Raw genomic sequence first — 11033 nt, forward strand, 5'->3', positions numbered from 1 at the left:
ACTAACAACCTGTAAAGCCTTTTGATGTTGCTAACCTGTAAAGCCTTTTGATGTTGCTAACCTGTATGTTTTCTGTCTTAGTTTACTGAGAGGACTTGTCAGGGATTTGGCCAAAACTATTCATTCTCCATAGAGTTAAGAGGATGCTTCTTTCTCTTCTGGAAGTAAATGAGCAGTCTCATTGCTGGTGCTTGAGATGACGTGAAACTTTCTGTTAGTCCAATTTAAGAACAAAGTTGTAGTATTAGAAAATGCATATAAAATTCTAATGCAAGGACAATTTTAAGACTCTCTTCTAGAAGAACAAAGACCTACATAGTCATCATGTCTGAACGATCTATTAGGGACATCAACCAATTCATCAGTGATCTGCATTTGATTTTTGGACCATATGGGAAGAAAGGAACAATGTTTGCTTTGAGGGCAAGAGGAATCACATTGCTAGAATACAAAATACTCGTCTTCAAAATTTATCTTTGGTGTAAGAAATGTTTAGTTGAAAGTCTAGATAAATATATGGAGTTTTTGGATGTGCTAAGCAACTTGTAACTGGAAGTATGCTATTATAAGTGTTGTCTGATCTTGGTGTAATCTTATGTACCATCTTGATATTTTTATAGATAAAATCTGGGAAAATGGTCAAATATACCCCTCTACTTTGGTATATTATTCATATCTACCCTCCGTTATACTATCCGGTCACATATACCCTTAACGTTAGCCAAACTTCTTAAAAATATCCTCCACCTAACGGAAAGCCACCAAATTAAAAAATAACCTGTTTTTTTAAAAACCCATTAATAACCCGTTAAATCCCTTTTATTTAATGCACTTCTTCCTTATAGATTAGTCATCTCCTTCGTAGTCATTTCTTGAACTTAAAAAGTGAGACATAAAAATACCGACAATCATATATTCTTTTATATATTGAGTCACGATTCTTTTAATATCCTTATTGTATGTTTATTATATTCTACCTTTTCAATTTCTTTTTTTCTTCTTCTAGCTTTTCTCTTTGTTTTTTTCCCCACCATGTCGAATTATGCCGAGTATTCACCATGATTTTTTCCCACCACGACTTGAATGTTTATAGCATCTTATTAGGTTATTATGAAGTCTTAAGGCAGTTACCGAGGTATTTCTTCCTCCAACAATGAGCCTTTGTTGATGAGTATTCACGCACCATATTTTCTTATTTTGCTTTAAGCATTTGAGCAACGAGTAATTGTCGCCAAATCACGCCTTAACAATCAAAGTTAGATTTCAACCTATGGGATGAGATACTCATAATTCTTAGTAACAACTGAACTCATAAGAAACAAAAGTTAGAAAATAATTAAAGGAGATTCAATTTAATATCAAGCTAGAGTCTAAGAAAATCATCAAGAATGAAAGAAAGTACACCAACAAGTTGGAAAGTAACTTAACAACCTAAGTACACTAACTTCATGCATTAACCAAAGTCCAAACACAAATATTGATAAAGTATATATTAGTTATTACCGACATACAAACCAGCTATTAAGTGTGCATTGCATTAGACAAAGGGATGCCATATTATAACCATAAAAAATACAACCAAAAGTGATAACATGACATTTAACGCCACCATGAACAACTAAGAACCAAAAATATAAGTTTTTACTGGTCCTATTGCCACCATTATTCTCGGTCTCTCTAAATGAATAAAATGTGTTAAGACGTCTCAGAAATTTGGGTTCCGTATTTTTATATGATGGGTTTAACGGGTTATGGGTTAATGAATTTTTAAAATTTTTTGTTAACGGTAGATGTGAACAATATACCAAAGTAGAGGGGTATCTTTGGCCCTTTTCCCATTAAATCTTTACGTTATCGAAAAAAAAAAGAGTAGAAAAGCTAGCTGAATATTTGCTCTCAGAAAGTTCATGATTATTTCTGTGGAGATATAAAGAAGTAGAAATTTAAATCGCCGATGCTCATACCTTTCTTGTCTTCTAGGTCATGAACCTTGTAAGTATCAGTTCGCAGAAAATTATCTGCTTTAGAGCTCTATTTTATCCTTCCTGCTCCCTCTGTTTCCTGCTTCATGGTTGATATCTTCATTCATTTTTTCCAGTTCTTCACCACCTATCTTCTTTTATGTTCATTAGAAGGGTAGGGTAGTCACCACTAAGTGAGGGTCCCCTCTTATTCATAGCATCACCTTTTGCACTGTGAGTTGCTGATGTAGGTTTTCACAGGGGTTTTCGTTGACCTGGATTTATTCAAGGCCAATGAGGAGAAAGCTGCTGAAATGGTACAATGTAGCTGGTGAAAATCTGATGGTCAAGTTGAAATTTCTTACTTACAAGGTAATGCAGTTCATTAACAATGAGTTGATGTCACGCTTGCTGTTTGTGAGTTGAAACTGGTCGTTCTGCTGCTACTAGGGGCATATATTTTCAAGTTGTAGTTATCTTTTTTTAATTCAATTGTTATATCAGAATGCATGGCTCATGCAGAATAGAGCAGTGGATGAAATAGGTTTCCAATATTTTGTGATTACCAACTATAACCAAAACAATTAGCTTATATGATACTGGAACCAAAGTTGGCCGCTCGGAGATAGTTAGATATCTTCCTAGTCTCAACCACAAATGTTGCTGACCAAGGATTCACAGTATGAGAAATCACAGTTTGTGGGTTCCAGGACGGAGTATGTCTCAAGGCTAAAACTTTAAGGAAATGACGAAGGGGTACCGCCAGATGTGGAACCTGCTACTTAATTTTTTTTAAAAGCTTAGGTGATACTGCATTAATCATGTCAATGCAGGGTAATTTTCTGATTTTGTAATTTGATGCCCTTGACGGAGGCTGGGCTGATGAGGGCGGTCAAACAGGACCGGCAGACTTCTAGGCTAGCAAGCTTTGAAGAAATGGTGTGTATGTCACCTTAGGCGAATCCCACATCGAAATGGGAGAGGAAAGTGAAGAGCTTTATGAGGCATGACATAAGTTCACATGGTATGCGCGCTTTTGGGGCTCAAGATGGTGTAGCCCAAAAAGACAAATCCGTGCGGACCTAGGCCCAAAGAGGACAATACGTACCATGTGCTTAGGCCGTGACAAATATGGTATCAGAGCTGAATCTCCCTCGGTGCGTTGGTGAGGCAAACCTCAGCGAGGACGCTGAGTCCCAAGGGGTGAATGTGATGCCCATGACAGAGGGTGGGCTGCTAGGGCGGGTCAAGCGAAACTGACAGGCTTCTAGGCTAGCAAGCTTCTGAAGAAAGGGTGCACATGTCACCTTAGGTGAATCCAACCTCAGAATGGGAGAGGAAAGTGAAGAGCCATATAAGGCATGAATTAAGTTCACATGAATGTACATAATCAACGCTTACCAATGAAATGGTTGTGGAGATATGACAAGGAGATTAGGAGGTTGTGGAGAAGAGTGATCTCTCCTAAGTACTGTAAACACTAAACAGAGAGTTCGATTACACGTACTATCGATTCACATGCTTTGTGTCTATGGAAACACATTTGCAGTTTATGGTCGGAGTTCGAAGCTTATACAAAAGTTAATGTTGGATATGGCTGGAATCAGGGATGGCAAATAGGCGGGTTGGACTGAATTTGGGCGGGTCAAGATGAATTAGGCCAATAAATGGGTCATTGCCCAACCCAGCCCAAAGTGTACTTGGGCTAAGATGGGCTGGGTCAAGATGGGATAAACAGTGAGTCATGGCCCAACCCGTCTAACTTGACCCATATTTTAGAACCATGCTCATCTTGCATAAACAAAACATTTTACCTTTTATACACCTACGTATAAAAAGTAAATAAATACTATTAGTATTTTGAGAATCAAAAATATATTTTTTTAAATAACAAATTAGTATTTAAAATGTGTAAGTTAAAAAATATTTTGTGGGTAGGGGTTGGAGTGGGTGGGTGGGGTAGAAAAACGAAAAAATAGAAAACAGAAAATTGAAAATACAAAAAAAGTAAAAAAGAAATAAAAATTGAGGGGGTTTGCGCGGGGTGGGGTGGATGAATGGTGCAGAAAAACGAAAAAAACAGAAAATTAAAAATACAAAAAAGAAAGTGAGGGGGTTTGCGGTGGGTGGGGGTGCGGGAAACGAATAAACAGAAAGGTGAAAATACAAAAAAAAAAAAGTAAAATTGGGGAAACTAAGTGAATTTCTAGATAAGTTGGGTTGAGATCCATTTGTTTTGGATGAGCTTCATAGGTTGTATTTGGGCTACTTCATGAGTCAGAATGAACTATAAAAAATAATGGGTTAACTTGCGCTCAACCCAAATAGACCCATGAGCTAAAATATTTGTAGCTCAACCATTAATCTCTGGCCGGGTTCGGTGGGTTGGATGGGTTGCCCTAGCTGGAATACAAGATTCTGGTAGGATTCCGGGAATGGTTATACTCTCTTATGATAGCATGTAATGATCTTTTTAGCTTCTCAAAGGGTTGTTTCTGAATCTTGGAATGGAAGCAGCTGGTGCATAAACTTTACAAGACTTTGATTTGACTGGGAAGTACAAAGGACGGCCCTTTTGTTAATAGAGCTGAAGCAGGTATCAGTAAGTGCAGAAGAAGATCATCTTAGTTGGAGGTGGCAACAGAAATTCTTTTCAGTGTCTCATGCTGTAGACAGTGGAACAAAGAGCTGCCCAGTAATCTCAGTTGCCACAAACAGTTATGGAAAACCATATGCCCCTCACAAGGTAGCATGTTTGATGTGGCGGCTCACTCATGATGCTTGTCTTACTCAAAGAGACTTGAAGCGACGGGGAATGATGATGTGGCAGATGCTATTTGTGTAACAAGGAGGAAGAGAGCAACAATCATCTTTTGAACAGCTGCACAGTAGCAAAACAACTATGGAGCCTTTTCTTCAACCTGTTCAGTCTGCCGTTTGTGATGCCTTGTTCTCTGTAACATTTGCTGTTAGGTCAGGGCTGTGGTGGTATTAGAAAGTCTCTGAAAAGAAAATGGAACAGAGTGCCAGCTTGTGTCTATTTGGTCACGTGGGGAGAGGAATATCAGGTTTTTTGAAGGGAAAGACAACCCGGTGAAGTTGCGAAGGTACAGATGTTTGTGGTTTTTGTCTTTGTAGTGTAGCATTCGAGATGTAAGTGATGAAGACAGCTGTTAGAGTTCATCAGCTCACTACGGGATTAGAGTTTCTTTTTGTGTACAGATGTGATCCCTTCTTTTCGTTCTTGTGGAAGGAATCCCAGAACTGGTAACTCACAAGCATTATCTTAGTGCTTGGCTGTTGTCATTTAAGAATTACTACATAACAGTTTCCAAAAAAAAGAAGAGGTGAAGTAAGAACGATGGAGAAGTAATGCCATATACTCGCGCATGCTTGTTGACTTCCCAAAAGAGGAGCTGCTTGTGCGCGGGGTTTCTAGTACCACATATGCATTTTTGGGCCTTCTGACCTAAATGTATATCATATCTATATTTCCTAGCTGGTATTGACAAAGTCTTGGGTTGTACATGAAGGATAAAGAAATGATGTGAACACGAGCACTCAAAGGTGCGCCAAATGTTGATGAAGTTGGAAGCCGACCACATAGACCAAGGCTCAAATTTTTGTGAAGGCAAAAGATAAAATTAAGCGATTTCCATCTCAAGTGTTTGTGAGTAGAGTTTCGCGGTGTTTGTACTTGTGGGAGAATGCTAGTGCTAGTGGAATATAGAGGGACACACAAGTTGCTTTAAACACCACAAAATGATGTAAAGGCGAGGAAGGGGTTAGATACAGAGTTCATGGTTAAGATCACATAGCTGGAAGCAGGATGTGCCCTCTATGGGGTTCTTTATATGTTAAGCCCGCGAAGTGAATTAAAATAGTGAAAGTGACAGTAGCGGAAACTCAATTTTATATTTTTGTAAAGTAATATGATACTTAATAAAATCAAAATTCTGAACATAATTGGTTAGCATGCTATGTTGCATTGAAAGTTATCACATGTTGAGCAAAGAAATTTCGTGTTATTTTTGTTTCTTTACTGTGCAGTTGAGAACTTTTCTGATCCGTGATGGCTTGTCGGCTCTTTTAAAAGAAGGTCCCTCTGCTTACAGTGATTATAACATGAGGTGAGGTTCATCTTATCGTGTAAGTCAAATGTATATAGTGTGAATAAGTCACAATTACTATACCAAAAATTATGACAGCCACCAAATAATAAATAAGACAATAAAGCAACAATAAAAAGAACACGAGAATTTACGAGGTTCGGCTAATTTTGCCTACTCCTCGGACACAACCAATATTTTATTACACTCCAAAATACAAGTGAAATAATACTAAAGAGAGAAGATACAAATGTCTTAAGAAGATAAGAAGGCAAATAAGAGGTGTGTTTAAATCCTAAACATTAGGCCTCCTTTTATAGGGAAAAATTCTCAACCCCAAATTGTCACCAACCGATGTGGGACTTTTGACAATCAACAAATCTCCACCTTGGCAAAATTCCACATCTTCAATTTTCTCTCAATAACAAATTTTGGTTGTGTCTTCATCTTCAATCTTCAGTGTTCAACAATGTTGATCAAATCCAAATAATGTTGAAACTTGACCGCAGTCACCACCTTTGTCAGCATATCAGCAGGATTCTCTGTAGTATGAATTTTCTTCACCGTGCCTCCACCTTCTTCTATGATTTCTCGTACAAAATGATATCGAACATCAATGTGTTTCGTCCTTGCATGATAAACTTGGTTCTTCGCTAATTGAATAGCACTTTGACTATCACAAAAAATTGTGATACTTTTTTGTTCAACACCAAGCTCCTTTAGCAACCCTTGAAGCCAAATTGCCTCCTTCACAGCCTCTGTAATAGCCATGTACTCTGCCTCTGTTGTAGACAAAACAACTGTTGACTGCAAAGTAGACTTCCAACTAACTGGTGCCTTTGCAAAAGTAAACACATAACCAGTAGTTGATCTTCGTTTGTCCAGATCACCCGCAAAATCTGAGTCACAATATCCAACTACATACTGATTGCCTTCCTGCTCAAAAACTAACCCAATATCTACAGTATTATGAACATACCGTATAATCCACTTCACAACTTGTCAATGCTCCTTTCCTGGATTATGCATATATCTGCTAATAACTCCAACAACTTGTGAAATGTCAGGTCTCGTGCAAATCATTGCATACATCAAGCTACCAACAACATTTGCGTATGGTACTTTTGACATATACTCTCGTTCAGCTTCATCCTTTGGCGACATAGTATTACTTAGCTTAAAATGGGGAGCAAGTGGAGTACTAACTCTCTTAGTATTTTCTTCTATGCCAAAACGTTGTAGTACTCTTTTCAAATAGTCTTTCTGAGATAAACAGAGTTTCTTTGAACGTCTATCTCTTATTATCTCCATGCCAAGAATTTTCTTTGTCTCACCTAAATCCTTCATCTCGAACTCCTTCTTCAGTTGAATCTTTAACTTATCAATTTCTTCCGAATTCTTTGAAGCTATCAACATATCATCAACATATAGGAGAAGATATACAAAGGAACCATCTTTAAGCTTGCGCAAATATACACAATGATCGTATTTGCTTCTCTTGTACCCTTGCCGCAACATAAACTCGTCAAATCGCTTGTACCATTGTCTAGAAGATTGTTTCAATCCGTACAACGATTTTTCAAGTTTGCACACCATATTTTCTTTTCCAACAACTTTGAATCCTTCTGGCTGAGTCATGTAGATTTTCTCCTCCAATTTTCCATGTAAAAATCCATCTGAACTAGTTCCAAATCCAACTGTGCTACTAAAGCCAACATAATTCTAATGGAGGAATGTTTTACAACTGGAGAAAATACTTCATTGTAATCAATTCCCTCCTTTTGAGTATATCATTTGGCCACCAATCTTGCTTTGTAGCGAACATCTTCTTAGTTAGGAAATCCTTCTTTCTTTGCAAATACTCATTTGCACCCAATTGCTTTCTTTCCCTTCGGGAGATTGGCCAATCTCCATCTATGATTCTGATGAAGGGACTGCATTTCATCATTCATGTCAATCCTCCACTTATCTTCTTCTGAACTTTAGACTGCATCTTTATAAGTGGTAGGAACATCATCAGCTACAATTGAGGTGACACAAGCAACTGTCTCTATGAGACAAACAAGTTTTGTTATTGTCCTTTTTGGCCTGCTGGTTGCTATTGATTCAAGTTGTTGTTGAGGTTCCTGAGTTGGAATCTCCCTCTCTACTGGCTCTTCTTCCAGAGGATAATCTTCATTTGTTCTTCTTGTGTAGGAAAAATAAATTTTCCCTCAAACTCCACCTGCTTAGAAGCACCCTCATTTTGTTTGGTATCTTCTGTTACCTTATTTACCATAGCAGATTCATCAAAGGTAACATCCCTGGTGAATATTACTTTCTTTATCATAGGACACCATAAGAGATATCCTTTGACTCCAGAAGTAATCCCCATAAAAATAGCCTTCTTTGCTCTTGGATCTAATTTTGACTCTGTCACATTTTAATATGCGGTTGAGCCAAACACGTGCAAAGAGTCATAATCTACAGCAGGCTTTCTATACCATTTTTCAAATGGTGTCTTGCCATCAATAACAGCAGATGGTAGACAATTAATGAGGTGGCATGCATATGTAATTGCCTCAGCCCAAAATTCTTTGCCCAAGCCAGCATTGGACAACATACACCATACCTTCTCCAGCAAGGTCCGGTTCATACGTTCTGCCATTCCATTCTGTTGTGGTGTATGTCTAACAGTGAAGTGTCGGACGATGCCATTATTTTCACAGACCTTATTGAAATGGTCATTTTTGTATTCACCTCCATTGTCTGTGCGAATACACTTGATCCTTCTGCCTGTTTGATTCTCCACCATCGTCTTCCATTTGAGAAAAATTCTCAGCACTTCATCTTTGCTTTTCATTGTATACACCCGTACTCTTCGGGAAAAATCATCAACAAAGGTTACAAAATAGTGCTTCCCACCCAATGAAGGTGTTTTGGAAGGACCCCAAACATCAGAGTGTACATAATCCAAAATGCCTTTAGTATTATGGATCGCTGTACTAAATTTAACCCTTGTCTGTTTCCCTTTGACACAATGCTCACAAAACTCCAAGTTGCAAGCCTTTACTCCTTTTAATAATCCTTGATCTGATAAAGTTTTCAAGGATTTTCCTCCAGCATGTCCTAAGCGCATGTGCCATAGCTTGGTTGCTTCTGCCTCTTTTTCGTCACTGGATGTTACTATCGCTGTCCCAATAACTGTACTACCGCGATAACGGTACATGTTATTGTTCTTCCAATTGGCCTTCATTACCACTAGTGCACCAGAGCATACTCTCATCACTCCATTTTCTGCAATGATTTTGAACCCTTTTGATTCTAGGGCTCCCACAGAGATGAGATTCTTCTTCAAATCCGGTACATATCGAACATCTGTTAATGTTTTGATCATTCCATCATGGTTCCTTAATCGTATTGAACCAATGCCATATGAGGTAAGAGGGCTGTTATCCGCTGTGTGGATGACTCCATATTCTCCTTCTTGAAATTCCACGAACCAGTCCCTGTTGGGACACATATGATAGCTACAAGCTGAGTCCATCAACCATATGTCTGATGATGTTGATGACTCTTTTGTAACTAATGAGAAGTCTGAATCATCACAATCAGCTACATTTGAATCCATAATGGCCTTTCCATTGTTATGTTTGGCCTTATTCTTCAACTTCGGACAGTCTTTCTTCTAGTGCCCTTTTTCTCGACAAAAGGCACATTCATCTTTGTTGGGTTTAGATTTTGACTTGGATCTTCCCTTCTTTGTCCTCATTTGATTTTGAGGACGACCCCTCACAACCAGTGCTTCTCCTTCTCCACCCTTTTGTTTTTCTCCCTTTCTTTGTTCATAGCTGTACAAAGCCGAACAAACTTCTCTGAGAGAAATTTCGTCATTCCCATGGAGTAGAGTAGTTTCAAGGTGCTCGTACTCATCAGGAAGTGACCCCAATAACATCAAGGCCAAGTCACCATCATCAAAAGTTGCATCCATATTTTGCAAGTCTGTGACCAACTTATTGAAACTGGTGATATGTTCGTTCATTATGGTACCAGGAACATAGGTGAAGCGAAACAGTCTCTTCTTCATGTACAATTTATTTTGACTGTTTTTCTTCAAAAATTTATCCTCCAGTGCTTTCCATAATTTACTTGCAGAAGTTTCCTTTGTGTATGGATATTTCTGCTCTCTAGCAAGGTAGGATCGAATGGTACCGCAAGCAACACGGTTGATAATTCTCCAATCTTCTTCTCCAATAACATCTGGTCTTCTTTCTTCAATGGCAAGATCTAGCCCTTGTTGAAAAAGGACATCTAGAACCTCGCCTTGCCACATCCCAAAATGTCCTAATCCGTCAAAAATTTCTACTGCAAATTTCGCATTTGACACAATTCTTGTCATAAGCGAAGATGTCAACGATGACGTATTATTGACAATTGATGTAGATTCTTCTTGTTTATTGTCTCCCATTTTGACACGAATATTATTTAATAGCTGATGACACAAATCAAGATTATTTCCTTTCTGGTGTGGAAGATCAGACTAAGCTGCAACCACAAAGCATACTAAGACAGAACCTTGACACAGTTACCAAGATAAATCTTTTCTGATGTGGAAGATCAGACTATGCTGCAACCACAGAGCATACTTAGACAGTACCTTGGCTCTGATACCAATTGTTGCGGAAGCCAAATGTATATAGTGTGAATAAGTCACAACTACTATACCAAAAATTATGACAACCACCAAATAATAAATAAGACAATAAAGCAACAATAAAAGGAACACTAGAATTTACGAGGTTCGGTTAATTTTGCCTACTCCTCGGACACAACCAATATTTTATTCCACTCCAAAATACAAGTGAAATAATACTAAAGAGAGAAGATACAAATGCCTTAAGAAGATAAGAAGGCAAATGAGAGGTGTGTTTAAATCCTAAACGTTAGGCCTCCTTTTATAGGGAAAAATTCCCAACCCCAATTT

This window comes from Nicotiana tabacum, chromosome 10 (assembly GCF_000715075.1).
Source record: "Nicotiana tabacum cultivar K326 chromosome 10, ASM71507v2, whole genome shotgun sequence".
Classification (NCBI taxonomy): Eukaryota; Viridiplantae; Streptophyta; class Magnoliopsida; order Solanales; family Solanaceae; genus Nicotiana; species Nicotiana tabacum.